This window comes from Cajanus cajan, chromosome 9 (genome assembly GCF_000230855.2).
Source record: "Cajanus cajan strain Asha chromosome 9, NIPB_CcT2T_4, whole genome shotgun sequence".
NCBI lineage: Eukaryota > Viridiplantae > Streptophyta > Magnoliopsida > Fabales > Fabaceae > Cajanus > Cajanus cajan.
This window is the reverse complement of record NC_138525.1, coordinates 36,902,695-36,919,574: the sequence shown is the minus strand read 5'-3', so window position 1 is coordinate 36,919,574 and position 16,880 is coordinate 36,902,695. Positions and strand designations below refer to the sequence as shown.

The window sequence follows — 16,880 nt, the reverse complement described above, 5'->3', positions numbered from 1 at the left end:
GTGTTTGACCTAGAATTACTAGTATTTTAATTTGAATTTTAAAACAGATGGAATTTCTGTTTTGAGATGATAAGATCAGATTTGAAGGTAAAAGAGATAGTAATGCAATTAATGAATAAGATAAAACTTTAAGATAAGATAAGGAGATTTCCGGGAATCTAGGGTTCGCACAAAGAGTTCCAACATTATTGAATTATTATTTTCATTAATTAATTCTATTCCATCTTGAAGGTAGTCTTAACCTAATTTAATCCTTGCACCTTCTCAGGCAACGAGGACGTGTTTAATTAAAATTAATCCCTACTCTCGTGGTAATTGCGTTCAATTAAACCCGTTAAGATCTTTGTTAATCTATTGCTCCTCGAAAGCTTAAATCTACTCTCGTGATTTAACACTCAAGTCTATTCCTTTAGGTTCCGATAATTAGGTTCTCCTCTCAGTTCATCCCTAATTATCTATGATTATGAAAATTAAGATTAATTGTTTATCATAATTATAATCAAGTTCTCCTCTCAGTTCATCCTTAATTAATGTTATTATGAAAACAATAATATTAAAGTTCATATATAAAATATAAAAGAACAGATCAAGAATTGGAATAAAATTAAGAAACTGAATAATGCATTAATAAAGAGGTTCTCAGAGGCTAAGCCCTGATCCCAGAAAAAGGGATACTACTCACAGGAGTTCATAGTAGTTCTCCAAGAAGAAAAGAATAAAAGAAAAGTAAACCTTAGAGTCGATGGCACAGGCGCCCAACCTTCTCCAAGTGTCGAAAACTAAAAGACTGTCTCCGGAAACCCACCCCGTTCTAGGCTAACCTAATCTAATTTATAACCTAAAAGGGTAAAAAGGTAAAACTACCAAGATAAAAATTACAAAGATAAAATAAAAAATAAAAACATAAAACTTAAACAGCTGGGACACGAAGTGAATCACGGCCGTGACTGAGAATCACGACCGTGATCTTCTCTGGAGCACATCTATGAAGGGTCAGTGGCGTTCACGGGTGTGATTGGGAATCACGACCGTGATTTTCTCTGGTGAATCACGGGCGTGATTTAGAATCACGGCCGTGATTGTCCCTGGTGAATCACGGGCGTGATTTAGAATCACGGCCGTGATTTTCCCTGTAGCTCAGCATTTCCTCTTTAATTCTTAAATCTTAATCCTGCTTAGAGAAAACACAACACATACCAAGAAAAGCATAAAATAGGAAAATGATATAAAAATTTATTAAAAACATGAAAGATATGCATGATTATGCTATGAATTCTTGTGAATTAAAGTGCTAAAATACGAGTAAAATACACAACATCAGTACTTGATCGGGATGTCTCGGACTTCGGCTCCATCGGAACAAAAACGAGTGGATAACTTGATGTATCCTTTCGTTTGTACCCGCTCACTAGAAAATCCAACCAGCGGCTCATTGTGTGGGATTAATTCGGCTTCCGGGATGCCGAGTTGCTTGAAGGTATTCCAGTAGAGAATATCGGTCGAACTTCCTTGATCAACCAACGTCTTCCGAACGATACAGTTGTGGATCTCCACGCTGATGACCATGGGATCGTCTTGATCAGGATCGATGCCCTTGAAATCGACCTCAGTGAATGTGATGGCCGGCAGCCTCTGCCGGGTGCGCTCAACCGCGTGGACAGTTCGGACAGCTCGTAGATGTCTCTTCTGTGCTGAGGAGGTGGACCCTCCGCCCGCGAATCCACCGGCAATAGTATTGATAACCCTTTGGGGTTGAGTTGTGGGCTCGACTTCTCTTCGGTCTCTCGACCGGCTTTGTTCCCTGTGAGGATGCCTATCAGGTCTCTCTCGACCATGTTGTTCCCCACGATGCCGGCGATCATCGTGTCGGGGAGAGCGGGGCTGATCGACAAAACATTGAAGCTGCCCTTACTTGATTAAGTCCTCGATTTTATCTTTAAGAGCCGCACACTCCTCAGTTGAGTGACCTCAGTTTCAGTGATATTTGCAGGACTTGGTTGTGTCGGCGCGTGGAGGAGTTGACGCTCATTTCGGCACTGCCAGGACTTCTGAAGCGAGTGCCTGATCTAGGACAGCAGATCGGCTGGCGTTCAATGGGGTGTAATGAGAATACCTCGGTCCTCGTGCGGGTTTTTCGCAGAAAGCGATTTCTTTGGGACGGCTCCGATAGTTGCTCTCGGCTGGCTTATCGGCTTTGGCGGCTATCTCTGCCCTTGCTTGATTACGGAACTCAGCTAATTCCTCCATTTGCATGTATTTGTCGGCGCGCCGACGCAAATCATCCATATCAATTGGGGGTTTCTTACAGATGCTGTTAGCGAAAGGTACTGGTTTCAAGGCGATGGTAAGGTGGTGCAGAGCTACAGCAGGGTTGAGGTCTCGAATCTCCAAAGCCGCTTTATTGAATTGGCTCATGAAGGTCCGAAGGGATTCCTTCTTTTCTTGTCTTATGCTTACCAATGAGAGCGAGGTCAGCTGATGAGGTCTACTGGTGGCGAACTGAATGGTGAATTGAGATGCCAAGGTATTGAAGGAGTCGACTAAGTTGGCCGGAAGTCGTGTGAACCAGCTCAATGCCCAACCCTTCAACGAAGTTGGGAAGATTCGGTACAAGGCAGCATCGTCAGTAGTGCTGAGGGTGACCTGAGTCAAGAAGATGTCGACATGCTCGTCGGGGTCGGTGGAACCATCATACTTATCGAGTGGCAATGACTTCCAATGGTCAAGGAGTGTCGTCTGCATAACGCTTGGGGTAAAGGGATGCCGATGTGCTCCGGCTGGCAATGGTTGTATCGGTCGGCTGCCCGAAGCATGGGCAGCTGGGGCAACAACAGAGGTGTGGGGGATAGAGGTGTGATAGCCGTGCGAGTGGAACGACCCCTGAGTGTGGGTCGTCTCAGATGGTTTCCATGTGGGATCTCGGTACTGGTTTTTCAGAGCAGCATTCTCTTCTCTCAATGCGACCATCTCGGCGACATCTCTCTCTCGCTGCTGTTTCATGGCGATCATTTCTTCCTTCATCTGGCGTACCATGTTGGTCAAGTTTGTCTCCTCAACCGTCTCGGCCCCGGACTGGTGCTCCTCTTCGGACTGGTGCCCTTCAAAATTAGTATTCCTTGTCTTTACCATGATTCTTTTCCATGTTACGTTCGATTTGTTTCTGCAATGCTTTCGGTTCGGCCCCACGGTGGGCGCCAAAATGTACCTGCCTGAGAGTACACTCGTAGTCTTCTAGGGTGTAGAAGGGCCGAACGAGAGCTTCAAGTGGATTCTTTATAGGGGGAGGTACCTGCAAAAGGCACTCCGACGCTCAAGTCAGGACAAGCACGATTTTATAGGATAATAATGAACAGTGACATACCTCGTTGCGTGTGACCTATTTATAATACCTGACGTGGGCCTGAGCATGGTGGGCCTTCTGTGGCGCTTACCAAATTAGGTAATACGGTACTAATCGGCGGGTTATGCCTTAATTATGCCTTGTCCTTTATTAATCATAATCATCATTCTAATTATTCAATGTTGACTTTTGACCGAGCCGAGACAGAACGGCCGAAACGCCCTTTCCCTGCTTCTGGCCGAGCCGATAGGAGAGGAGCACAGTCCACGTGCCGGTCCACGTGGCCGAACCACGTGGCCGAGCCGAAATGATATTTGAACTGCGTCAATATTTGATAGGACATGACGTGCCAATCCACGTGGCCGAGCCACGTGGCCGAGCCACGTGGCCGACAGGGTCCTTCCGGTACAGTTTAGATACAAATTAGAAGTGTTTTTGAGAGTTTGGTTACTGAAAATGGAGAGTTATTTTTGGTAGAGAAGTTCAGTAATCAAATTCATCTACATTCTGCAAGTAGCTCTCAAATCTAAATTACTCTGCAACAGCTAAATACACCACCGAAGTTGTTCATTTGATATTACCAGGATTGTTTTCTACCGTTTCAAAAACACAAATGGGGATGAAAACACAACTCTTTACATATAACACATGCAAACATGTCAAACTTACAATATGAACCCACACCAACTCTAATGTCAAACGTTATGACCAATAGCATGTACCACCATATGAAAAGCTTAAGTTGTTAACAGAGACAAAACTCTTGAAATGTAACATTTTACACTAAATGTGCAATAGTATTTAAGCCATTAATTGAGCATAGCTTCATAGACTACTAAGTTGAACTCGAGAACCATATAAGACTCCTTAGGTTCAAATTCCAAGTTCGACAAGTTTTTAAATATCTCATGATTTGAAGATGAATCTTCTCTGAGAGAAAATGAATGATATACTCAAAAGATTTGTGAGATTACATGATGGGTCTTTGGGTCAATTTCAACTCGATGATCCATACATAATGACAAATTGAAAAGGGCCCATGGTCAAATGTAGTGTTATATATCATTTATCTACTTATAACTTCGACTTTTGGCATGATATTAATAATGCACTAGGTCATCTCCCTTTTGCAAGGGATTTCACAAATGTATGATCAAGAAAACAAGAAGGAATATCGATGTATAATCTATTTTATAGCAACTCCCATCTATAAATAGGGTATTGTTATTGCACCTCTATGTTATGTGATGGAACTAGGTGAGGAGATTGATGTTCCTTCACTTTGCTCCATGCTTAGGACCGTGAACTCTTGAGGTAGACCTTTGGAAGAAGCTTGAAGCTCCATGAAGAGGTCTTCAATGGAGGAGAAGCCTCAAGGTGGTTCGGTTACTCCTTGGTTAGTGTAGAAGCTTGAGGAACCAATGGTTAAGGTTGAAGAACCTTGGTGAAACCTTAGAGAGAATTCTCCACGGTTTTAGAATGGACTCTTGATGAGAGAAATCTGAATATTATTTCTCAATTTGTTCAAAAGTGATTACAAATGAAGTAATTAGAAATATATAGGGAAAGGTAGCTTGTAGGAGAAGCTATCCTTAACCATGGTTCACTAGGAACCATGGTAGGCTTAACTTTAACTCCCACGGTTTAGGTAGCTTCTAGGAGAAGCTAACCTTGACCATGGTTCACTTAAGAACCATGGTAAGGTTGGCTTAACCTCCCTTGGTTTAGTAGCTTGCAAGGCAAGCTTCAAAAACCAAGAGAAGGAGCTTGGAAATCCGGCCAAAGGGAAAGCATTTGGGCTAGGCGGCCTTGGTCTCAAATGGCTCTAAGATTTAATTTGAAAATCTTTGATTTGGTTTAGTTAGGTTCATCATATGATGATGAAACCTAGCTAAATCAAATCTATGAAAAATTAGGAGCAAAATGAGTCCAATATGCAAAATTTTGCCTAGGCCCAACTCAGGCCCAATTTCTAAGCACACTCCCTAGCTTTGGTAAATGTCACCCCCTTTTCCCTACTGAAAAAATACAAAATGAATGTATCAACTAGGGAGGTTAAATGGAGTTAAACTCTCCAAGTAACCCACCTCAAAAACAATATACAAACACTAGGAAAAGCAAGTAAAGTGCCTCACAAATACAAAGGCAAAAATAACCTATACAAAAGACTATGTATAAACTGTACAATATAAACAAGTGGAGCTAGGCCTTCTCTTCATGATAGAGCATTCCAAGTGAAGATTACCTTGGGCTTGACAAGCCCACTAGTCTTCACAAGATCCAACTCTTCCTGTATTCTTCTAGCCATAGCTCTAGTCACTGGACCCTTGGTCCATGGTCTATCATTATGAATTTTCATAGATTTAGGAATCTGATATAATTCGAAGAATAGAGATGGAACAAAGAATCCTATGAGAGAAAAGGTTCTGAAGAGTTTATTGTTTATCTGAGAGTTTACAAAAATGATCTAGAAACATGAAAAAGTCCCCTTACTAATCGCTTACTAAATCTTTATATCAACTCCCAACTAAATCTAACAACTTCCCTTAAAAATAGGACATATCTAACTAACTTATAGCTCAACAACCAACACTACTATTCTTCAGCTTTATTTCATATCAATGCCCCTTTCTTGTCAGCATCCTTGTCCTCAAGGATGGAATGAAGAATACTTCTTCTACAAGTCATAGTAAAATTCCCAAGTGGCATCCTCTAGAAGTTGGTGCTTCCATTTAACAAGAACTTTAGTTACTACTACTCCTTTCCTTTTAACTGTCATCCTATCCAGAATTTCTTTAGGCTCCTTCTCTGCAAAGGCATCTTCAACTTGATATAGCATACTGGTAGAAGTTACTACATCTTCAATGTGCTTCTTGAGTTGAGAAATATGGAAGACATTGTGAACTTTGGACTGCATACGAAGGTCCAACTTGTAAGCTACTGCACCAATGCTGTGACACCCTTACTACCCCAACACATATATTGTAATAATGTAAATAAACTAAGGAAATAAATTTTTCAACGTCGGTAAAAGGGTTCACATAAAAACCTTTAGAAACATTCTTCGATATCCAAAATATTTTGAAAATGAAACTTGAAAAATAAAATATAAGAGGTTATAAAATGTTTTCAAAATAATAAGTACAACTCCATTTACAAATAAATTTCATGTCCCAGAAATCCTCTGCCCCGGTGTCACAATATCAGAGCATACCCATAACTCAACTGTAGGCATTCTAGATGCCACTCATAGCCGGATCTTCCTCACCTAAAACATCTACAAATTATACGGTGAGAAAATAAAACATCTATATGAAAAGCACACAAGAAAAATCCACAATATCGTCTCATCATAACTCATTACTTATTGAAGTATTTACAAACATTTCTATCTATCCTAATTCTATCAATCACGCAACATCTTTACATCACAATTCACAATCACACCAATCCATCACAAATCTTTCAATTAATCTTATGTCAAGGTCACACCTGTAACATCTCTTGCACGAGGTTGTGCCACCCCCGACATAAGTATTAATTGCCTCACACATCCCACCCTATACCAAGGTCACGCCTGTAGCATCTCTTGCCCAAGGTCGTGCCACCCCCGACATAAGCATGAGAAATCACACATCCTACATTGTGCCAAGGTCACGCCTACAACATCTCTTGCACGAGGTCATGCCACCCCTGACATAAGCATGAGGAATCACCCATCCCATACTATGCCAAGGTCACGCCTGTAGCATTTCTTGCCTAAGGTCTTGCCATCCCTAGTCACAAGTGTGAGGAACCACAATCACATTCTCATTCACATCCACATCCACATCTCAATTTCACAATACATACACAATTCACACAAAATGGTGGTTCACATACCCCTCAAGTAATTCACCATGAATCCTCACCTAGATCATCAATTTTATCAAATAATATAACAATAACATTCATAAATTAATATAATAATCAATAGAATTAGCAATTTAATATAATCTTAACATAAACGGTAAAATCCCCAATTATTCCAAAACCTAACTCACAGACACTTTTCTACTGTTTCGTTCTCCCTCTCAGATCATCATTCTTACAAATTAAATATATATTTCTAATCCTCAAAACATACAGAATCTAATGGGATAATCAATTTCTCAAACAGAAATAATTCAATTTTTCCAAAACCTAACTAACGGGTACTTTTCTATAATTTCGTTTTCTCTCCCAAATCATCATTCTTACAAATTAAATATATATTCATAATTCTAAATATATACAGAATCAAATATGACCAATAATTTTCCAAACAGAAATAATTATAAAATTACTCATAATCTTACGAGCTCCCTCTTCTAACCAATTCCCTCATGTAACTTTGCATACAAATAATCCCTTTTTCCCCGGTACCTTGATAAGTAGTAGCTGAACCTACGCAAGATCTGGTTGGTCTCCCTCGCTGGGTTCCCCTCAGTCTGAAGTAGAAAGTAGAGGGAAAGAAGAGAGAGTAGAAGAAAAGAAATCAGAAAATGAGAGGTGTGCTTTTTGGGAGTGGCAGAGCGCTCTATTTATAGGCATCAGGCTTCGCCCGAATGGCCTGTTCCAAATCTGGAACGGCCCGTTCTAGGGTGCATTTAATACTCACAACGGTCATATTTTGGAACGGTCGTTTCTCAACTCTGGAACGGCCCGTTCTCAATTTGGGAACGCCCTGTTCCAATTTGGGAACGCACCGTTCCCATCTAAAATTTGTAGACAATTTTTGTATTTTGAAACGGCCCGTTCCAGTTTGGGAACGGCCCATTCTGGGATACAAAATCACTCTCGTTTTAGTCTTTTGGAACGGCCTGTTCTGGGCTACTAAACTGCCCCTATTGGGCCTTTGGGCCCTCAAATATTCTGTGAAAATTGGGTTGTTACAATTCTCCCCTCCTTTTAGAAATTTCGTCCCCGAAATTCACCTGAAAACAAAAATGTGTAGACTCCTTACGTCTTGCTTTCTAATTCCTATGCAACCTCACTATCTTATAGATGTACAACTCTTTCAATTTCACCAAGGAATGTCTATTATCAACAAGGGTAAGACAAGCAAACTTGGTGAGTCTATCCACTATAACCCAAAAAGAATCAATTTCTTAAGCATTTCAGACAAACCTATAGCTAAGGTCTATCTACACACCATGTCACTTCCAAAATGAGACGTCTAATGGCTACAAAATTCCTAAATACTTTGAGCATACTAAACACGAGTTCACAAATTACTCTATTCCTCTCTCCACCAAAGGCCACTACGCTTCTGCTGCGCCACCCTGATACATCTTAGTAGCTCCTAAATGAATGTTAAAAGTACTCTTATGTCCTTCCTCTATGATCATCTTCCTTAATTCAGGATTACTAAGCACCCAAGTTTTATTCTTGCACCTCAAAACAACGTCGATTTCTACTCAAAAATGGTTATATATACTTCTACCAATCTTCTCCACTAGGTTCCCTAAGAAAGAATCTGACTCCTAGGCTTCTTTAATCTCATCCATTAATTCACTAGTCACTTTCAACATAATTAATTCAATGCTCCTAAGGATAATCTCACACACCAAGCATAAGTCTCTAAATTCTTCAATCAAATCCAACTCTTAAATCATCAAAAATGATATATCAAAGGTCATCATAATCAAGGCATCTACCACAATATTGGTTTTACTTCTTTGATCATCTCTAAAGATCCAGCACCTAAGCGTAAGTTCACTAGGTATACATATCAGATCTCTAATTTTACCACTCCATCTACACCCAACTCAAACTCTTATCCATCACGTTATCCTATAGCCTCATATCTTGTCACCAAAATGAATCAACTAATTATGCTTCTCCAATTTTCTTCAACAATCCATTCGTTACTCAAGTCGTACTTAGTCTCACACTACTAAGGGTAACCTTATAAGCCAAACTTAAATCTCTAATTTGAGCCAAAAAGATTCATCTCTCTAATCATAAGGGAGGATAGATGTAGAGGTTTCCTACCCAAAACATTTGTCACCATAATGGCTTTACTCAGATAACAACTAAGTTTGAAATCTTAGTCCTCTAGAAATTTAAACTATCTCTTTTGTCTCATAATTAACTCTTCAGTCAAAAATATTTAAGGCTCTTATGATCACACTAAATACCTCAAGCTTAGAATCATATAGGTAGCATCTCCAAATCTTAGAATAAATATTACAACCGCTAACTTAAAGTCATAGGTAGGTAATTCCTCTAATGAGTTTTCAATTGCCTAGAATCACAAGCTACTACCTTTCCTTCTTGCATCGACATTCCACCCAAACCTATCTTAGAAACATCAAACTATACCACAAAAGGTTTACTTAGATCAGCCAATGCTAACACTAGTGCACTAGTCGATCTTTCCTTAAGAATTTGGGAACTATTCTCACACTTACTATCTCACACAAAAACAACACTCTTCTTAGTTAATATTCTCAAAGGTAATGCTATCTTAGGAAGTTACTCAATAAATATCCAACAACAATGAGCTAATCCAAGAAAACTCATAACCTCACTAACTGATTTAGGTATCTCCCACTTAAGCACAACTTCTACTTTAAATAGATTAATATTATACCTTCATTAGAAATTACAAGACCTGAAAATTCACTTCATACAATAAAAAATCATACTTAGATAACTTAGCCTAAATTTATCTTGTATACATATTCATCCTCATCTCCAATATGATCATATACACCCTAAGGTTAATCTTACTAAACACATAAACACTCGCTAATTAATCCATAAGGTCATCTATCCTCATATTAACATACATACATATTAAATCATATTAGAATACCTACTTTAAATGTTCATATATATCATCCTTAAGCATGTACAAATCAATCATCGTTTACTCCATATAGCATGTACATGAACCAACTTTACCACATAGCATCATACAACCTTAAACGACCTCTCAATCCACATAACAACACCTCAGAATATCATATCCAAATCAGTTTTCATCCTTGCATTGTCTAACAACTCAAAAAATCATGACACAGTACATATTCCATCAACAACTGGCAACGAAAAATGACACCTAAAGAGTTATACTCCTCTACATGATCTCAAACCTATCTCAAAAGAAATCTAAGAGAATAAGCTATAACTCTTATGAAGACATGAGATTATAAAAAAAATCATCTTCTTAGCTAAAAATTCAAAAATCCAACAAATATATTCAACGCTTACAATTAGACTTCTAACCATCAAAGCAACTATAACTGGAGTTCTAGATCTCCGTTTTATCTAATTCTAGTTCCATTAGAAAGATAACGTCCAAGGCTATAACTTTCCTGAAGATTACAAAAATCTAATTCTGTTAATACGGTACTCAAACTGGCACAACAAAACTACCGCAAAAAAAAAAAACTTCCTCTACACCAAACTACAATAGTGTATCAACATCTAAGGCCACAAAAATACCTCAATCCTTTCAAACTCACTCCTTTACCTCAAACTCATATCCAAGCTTCTCACTACAATCCTAAACCAAAACAACTCACATACTCCACACAAAAGACTTAGAGTTGAAATAAAATCCTTATGCAACCTAACCCTTAACAAGGTTAATATGCAAGCATCAAAACTTAAGGAAATCACCAGCACTCTGACCTTTCATCAAGAACACTCAAAGCTCTAATGCTCAACACATAACCTCTTAGATTCAATCACTAGAACTATAGCTTTTAGAAACTCTACCAATCGTAAACTCTTAATCCACTCGACAAATCAATGTCTCACCTACATTCAAAGTCCTAATAGTTCTAGTTGGTTAGCAAGATACTTCATCTACTACCACTACTTGCACCTATACTCGCAACACGAGTGATGCCACCCAACCACTACTTCTTATGTAAGTAAGAAGTAACGAAACAAATAAGCAATCATGAATAGCATCAACTAAGCTATATCATGTTTTTCAGCCAAATTCTCAGAAAATAATACATAAGTAACCACAATACTAACAACACAAGGGAAACATCATTATCATCATTATCGTCATTATAAAGCAAAACATTGTGAGAGTACACACAATTAAATAACAAAAAATGAAATCAATCGTCATACTAGCATATCAATAAGTTCAACAATCAATTCACTACATCATTCATCTACCAAACAAGCATAGTAGACTCATAACTCACGGTCGATTGGATCAACCTGCTCTGATACCACTAAATGTGACACCCTTACTACCCCAACACATATATTGTAATAATGTAAATAAACTAAGGAAATAAATTTTTTAACGTCGATAAAAGGGTTCACATAAAAACCTTTAGAAACATTCTTCGATATCCAAAATATTTTGAAAATGAAACTTGGAAAATAAAACATAAGAGGTTATTAAATGTTTTCAAAATAATAAGTACAGCTCCATTTACAAATAAATTTCATGTCCTAGAAATCCTCTGCCTCGATGTCACAATATCAAAGTGATGGAGAAGGTAAGGAGGAGTGATGAATGTTCTTCCCCTTAGCTCTCCTTATGCACGGATCTTCTTCAAGGAAATAGAAACCAACGTGATGAACACTAGATGGAGGAGATTCTCGGATAGGAAGAAGGCTTAAGCCTTGGATGGAAGCATCCAAGCTTAAGGTGCAAGGGAAAGCTCACTTCAAAGAGGAGGAAATCCTAGAAAGGTTCCTAAGGTGAAGCTTTCTCTCATGGTGACTCTTGAACGAAATTTGGCTGAATAAGCTCTCAAATTTCATTATTCTCAAAAGTGAATACAAAGAGTGGAAGAATCACTTAAGTAGGGTTCCAAGTGTGCAACTTTGGGCGCCTAAATCCAAGGCTACATGTGGCGCCCAAAATTTGAATTCAAACTTGAAATTTGAATTCAAATTTTGGCTCCCATGTGCTAGTCCGAAAATTTAGGTGCCTAGATGAATTTAGGTTTGATTTGAGAGTTATTTAGGGTTAATTTGAGTGGCACATGTTCAGCCACCCATGGTGCTAAACATGTGACTCAAATGTAACTTAAATGACTTCCAAATTAAACCTAGTTTAACCTAATTTACCTATTTAAGTAATTCTTGTATATTCCTAATCTAATGACCTAAATACAATGGTCAAACAAATACAATGGAAAGGAAAAATTACAAGAATGAAAATGAGCCCAATATTGGGTACCAAAAGCCCAAAGGCCCATGAAGCCCAAAACTAGGCCCAACAAGCCTAAAACCTAAAATGCTACTCTATGTGGTCCAAAATACAAGACCAAAATATATGATACCTATACTAACATGATGTATACAAAACACATGAAAATAGCTATAATAAAATATGGCCCATGAAAAGTTCAACTTGGGCCTTCCCAGGCCCATCGGACCCATTGGGCCTTGACTGGCCCACACCTTCATGTCTAACCAACTCCTCTTGGCTCCTTCAATATGTCACTTCTTGCCTTCCTAGGCATGATTCCATCATAAAGCATACCCATAACTCAACTGTTGGCATTTTAGATGCCACTCATAGCCGGATCATCCTCACCTAAAACATTCACAAATTATACGGTGAGAAAAGAAAACATCTATATGAAAAGCACACAAGAAAAATCCACAATATCGTCTCATCATAACTCATTACTTATTGAAGTATTTACAAGCATTTCTATCTATCCTAATTCTATCAATCACGCAACATCTTCACATCACAATTCACAATCACACCAATCCATCACAAATCTTGCAATTAACCCTATGCCAAGGTCACGGCTGTAGCATCTTTTGCTCGAGGTCGTGCCACCCTCGACATAAGCATTAATTGCCTCACACATCCCACCTTATGCCAAGGTCACGCCTGTAGCATCTATTGCCCAAGGTCGTGCCACCCCCGACATAAGCATGAGAAATCACACATCCTACACTGTGCCAAGGTCACGCCTACAACATCTCTTGCTCGAGGTTGTGCCACCCCTGACATAAGCATGAGGAATCACCCATCCCACACTACGCCAAGGTCATGCCTGTAGCATTTCTTGCCTAAGGTCGTGCCATCCCTGGTCACAAGTGTGAGGAACCACAATCTCATTCTCATTCACATCCACATCCACATCCACATTCACATCCACTTCTCAATTCCACAATACATACACAATCCACACAAAATGGTGGTTCACGTACTCCTCAAGTAATTCACCATAAATCCTCACCTAGATCATCAATTTTATCAAATAATATCACAATAATATTCATAAATTAATATAATAATCAATAGAATTATCAATTTAATAAAATCTTAACATAAACGGTAAAACCCCCAATTATTCCAAAACCTAACTCACAGAAACTTTTCTACGGTTTCGTTCTCCCTCTCAGATCATCATTCTTACAAATTAAATATATATTTCTAATCCTCAAAACATACGGAATCTAATGGGATTATCAATTTCTCAAACAGAAATAATTCAATATTTCCAAAACCTAACTAATAGGCACTTTTCTATAAATTTCGTTCTCTCTCCCAAATCATCATGCTTACAAATTAAATATATATTCATAATTCTAAATATATACAGAATCACATAAGACCAATAATTCTCCAAATAGAAATAATTATAAAATTACTCATAATCCTACGAGCTTCCTCTTCTACCCAATTTCCTCATGTAACTTTGCATACAAATAATCCCTTTTTCGCCCGTACCTTGATAAGTAGTAGCTGAACCTACGCAAGATCTGGTTGGTCTCCCTCGTTGGGTTCCCCTCAGTCTAAAGTAGAAAGTAGAGGGAAAGAAGAGAGAGCAGAAGAAAAGAAATCAGAAAAATGAGAGGTGTGCTTTTTGGGAGTGGCAGAGCGCTCTATTTATAGGCATCAGGCTTCGCCAGAACGACCCTTTCCAAATCTAGAACGGGTCGTTCTGAACTCTTAAATCAAGACTAAAAAGCACATCTAGAACAACCCGTTGTCAAACCAGAACGGCCCGTTCTGGGGTGCATTTAATACTCACAACGGTCATATTTTGGAACGGCCCGTTCTCAACTCTGGAACGGCCCGTTCTCAATTTGGGAACGCCCCGTTCCAATTTGGGAATGCCCCGTTCCAATTTGGGAACGCCCCATTCCAATTTGGGAACGTTCCGTTCCCATCTAAAATATGTTGACAATTTTTGTATTTTGGAACGGCCCGTTCCAATTTGGGAATGGCCCGTTTTGGGATACAAAATCACTCTCGTTTTAGTCTTTTGGAACAGCCCGTTCCGATTTGGGAACGACCCATTCTGGGCTACTAAACCACCCCTATTGGGCCATTGGGCTCTCAAACTATCAGTGAAAATCGGGCTATTACAAATGTAATCAATGATCTTATAAGGACCAAAATACTTTGAACTTAGCTTAAAATATCTCCTGTAGGCTATTGAAGTCTACTTGTAGGGATGCAATTTCACGTATACTAAATCACCAATCTGGTACTTCTTATCTGTTCTATGTGTGTCAATTGACTGTTTCATTCTTTCTTGAGCTCTTCTTAAAGGAAATTTAATTAGTTTCAACATTTCTTCCCTTTTTCTTAAGCTTCTATCAACTAACTCCACCTTGGAATCTCTTGGAAGGTAAGGAAGGTAGATAGGAGGTGGTTGGCCAGACATGATTTCATAAGGAGTAGCCTTGTTGGCTATGTGATAGGTAGTGTTGCACCACCATTCAGCCATAGGAAGCCATTTAGACCAATTTTCAGGGGAATATGCACACATGCATTTAAGATAGGTTTCTAAACACCTATTCACCACCTTAGACTATCCATCAATTTAAGGATGATAGCTTGTTGAAAGATGAATTTGAACTCCTTGGAAAGCCATAAAATCCTGCCAAAACTGACTTACAAACACAAGACCTTTATCACTAGTAATAGAATAAGGAAAACCATGCAATTTGAACTCATTGTTCACAAATGTCTGAGCTACTTCCCTTATAGTGTATGGATGTTATAGAGTTGTGAAATTAGTAGCCTTACTCAACCTATCCACCACAAACAAGATGACCTGCTTACCAAATGAATTAGGTGAGCCCTCTATAAAACCCATTATAATATACTGCCAAATCTAATTAGGTATAGGCAATGGTTGTAACAATCCAGGAGTGGCAGAATTATCATATTTACATTGTTGACACACGAAACATTGTTGAATAAAACTCCTAACATCACTGGTTATCCCTTTCCAGTAAACTACCGATTTAAATCTCTTCATAGTAGAACAGATTCTTGAATGACCTCTTACAATAGATGCATGCAACCATAGTAACAAGCCTTAGTTCGCGATTATTTCCAACTACAAGTTTCCCTTTCTTTCTCAGTTCACCATTCTTCCACTTGTAATGTTTATGAGAATTTGAGTTGTTTTGCACTTCACTGATCAAATTCTGGAAGCTCACATCATTAAGCCAGGATTTATGAATCCTATCAATCAACTCAAACTACAATTGTTGAGTAATCAAACTTCTACACTCAACAGGTCTTACTCGGGACAAGGCATCTTCTACTACATTATCTTGGTCCTTCTTGTACTCAATTGAAAAGTCAAATTCCATGAGTTTTGCTAGCCACTTCTGCTGGAAATCTATAGTCAACCTTTGATCCAAAATGTATTTGAGACTATAATGATCTATTTTTACTATAAACGTTTGTTCAAAAGGTAATGTCTCCACCTTTGCATAGCAAAAACCACAACTATCAACTCCTTCTCATATGTAGATAAAGATTGTTGTTGTAGATTCAAGGTCCTACTAATTTAAGCAATAGGTTGGTGATCTTGCATCAATACGGCTCCAATTCCCTCATGAAGCATTAACTTCCACCATAAAAACTTTGGAAAAATCTGGAAGTGCTAGGATAAGTGTGTTACTCATCAACTCCTTTAGCTTCAAAAATGCTAGTTTAGTATCTTGACTCCACATAAAATTATCCTCCTTCAACGTATCCATTAGAGGCTTAGCTATAACTCCATATCCCCTCACAAACCTTCTGTAATAACCAGCTAAATCCAAGAATCCTCTAAGTTGCTTAATAGTCTGAGATAAAGGCCATTTAGCCATAGCTTCAATCTTACTAGGATCAGTAGCCACTCCTTCACCTGAGATAAAATGACCCAAATATTCGACCCTATTCATAGCAAAATAGCATTTGGATCTTCTAGCAAATAAGTAATTATTCCTCAAAGTTAGAAGGACCAATTTTAGGTGATTCAACTGTTCTTGCAAGTTCACATTATAGATAAGAATGCCATAAAAAAAGACTAATACAAACTTCCTTAAAAACTGTTGAATTATTGTATTCATAAGGCCTTAAAATGTTACAGGTGCATTGGTAAGGCCAAAGGGCATTACCACATATTCATAGTGTCTCCCATGAGTTCTAAAAGTTGTCTTGTGCACATCTGAAGGGTTCATCCTTACTTGGTTGTAGCCAGACCTTAGATCAATCATGGAGAAAATTGTAGAGCCATTTAATTCATCTAGTAAATCGTCTACCAACGGAACTGGAAAC

General features: G+C 38.5%; 1 protein-coding gene across 3 annotated transcripts in view; it reads left to right on the top strand.

The window, feature by feature from the left end:
* The window catches only part of LOC109813334 (rhodanese-like domain-containing protein 14, chloroplastic), a 46,861-nt gene that overhangs the window by 26,425 nt on the left and 3,556 nt on the right, over positions 1-16,880 (top strand). The window lies entirely within an intron of this gene.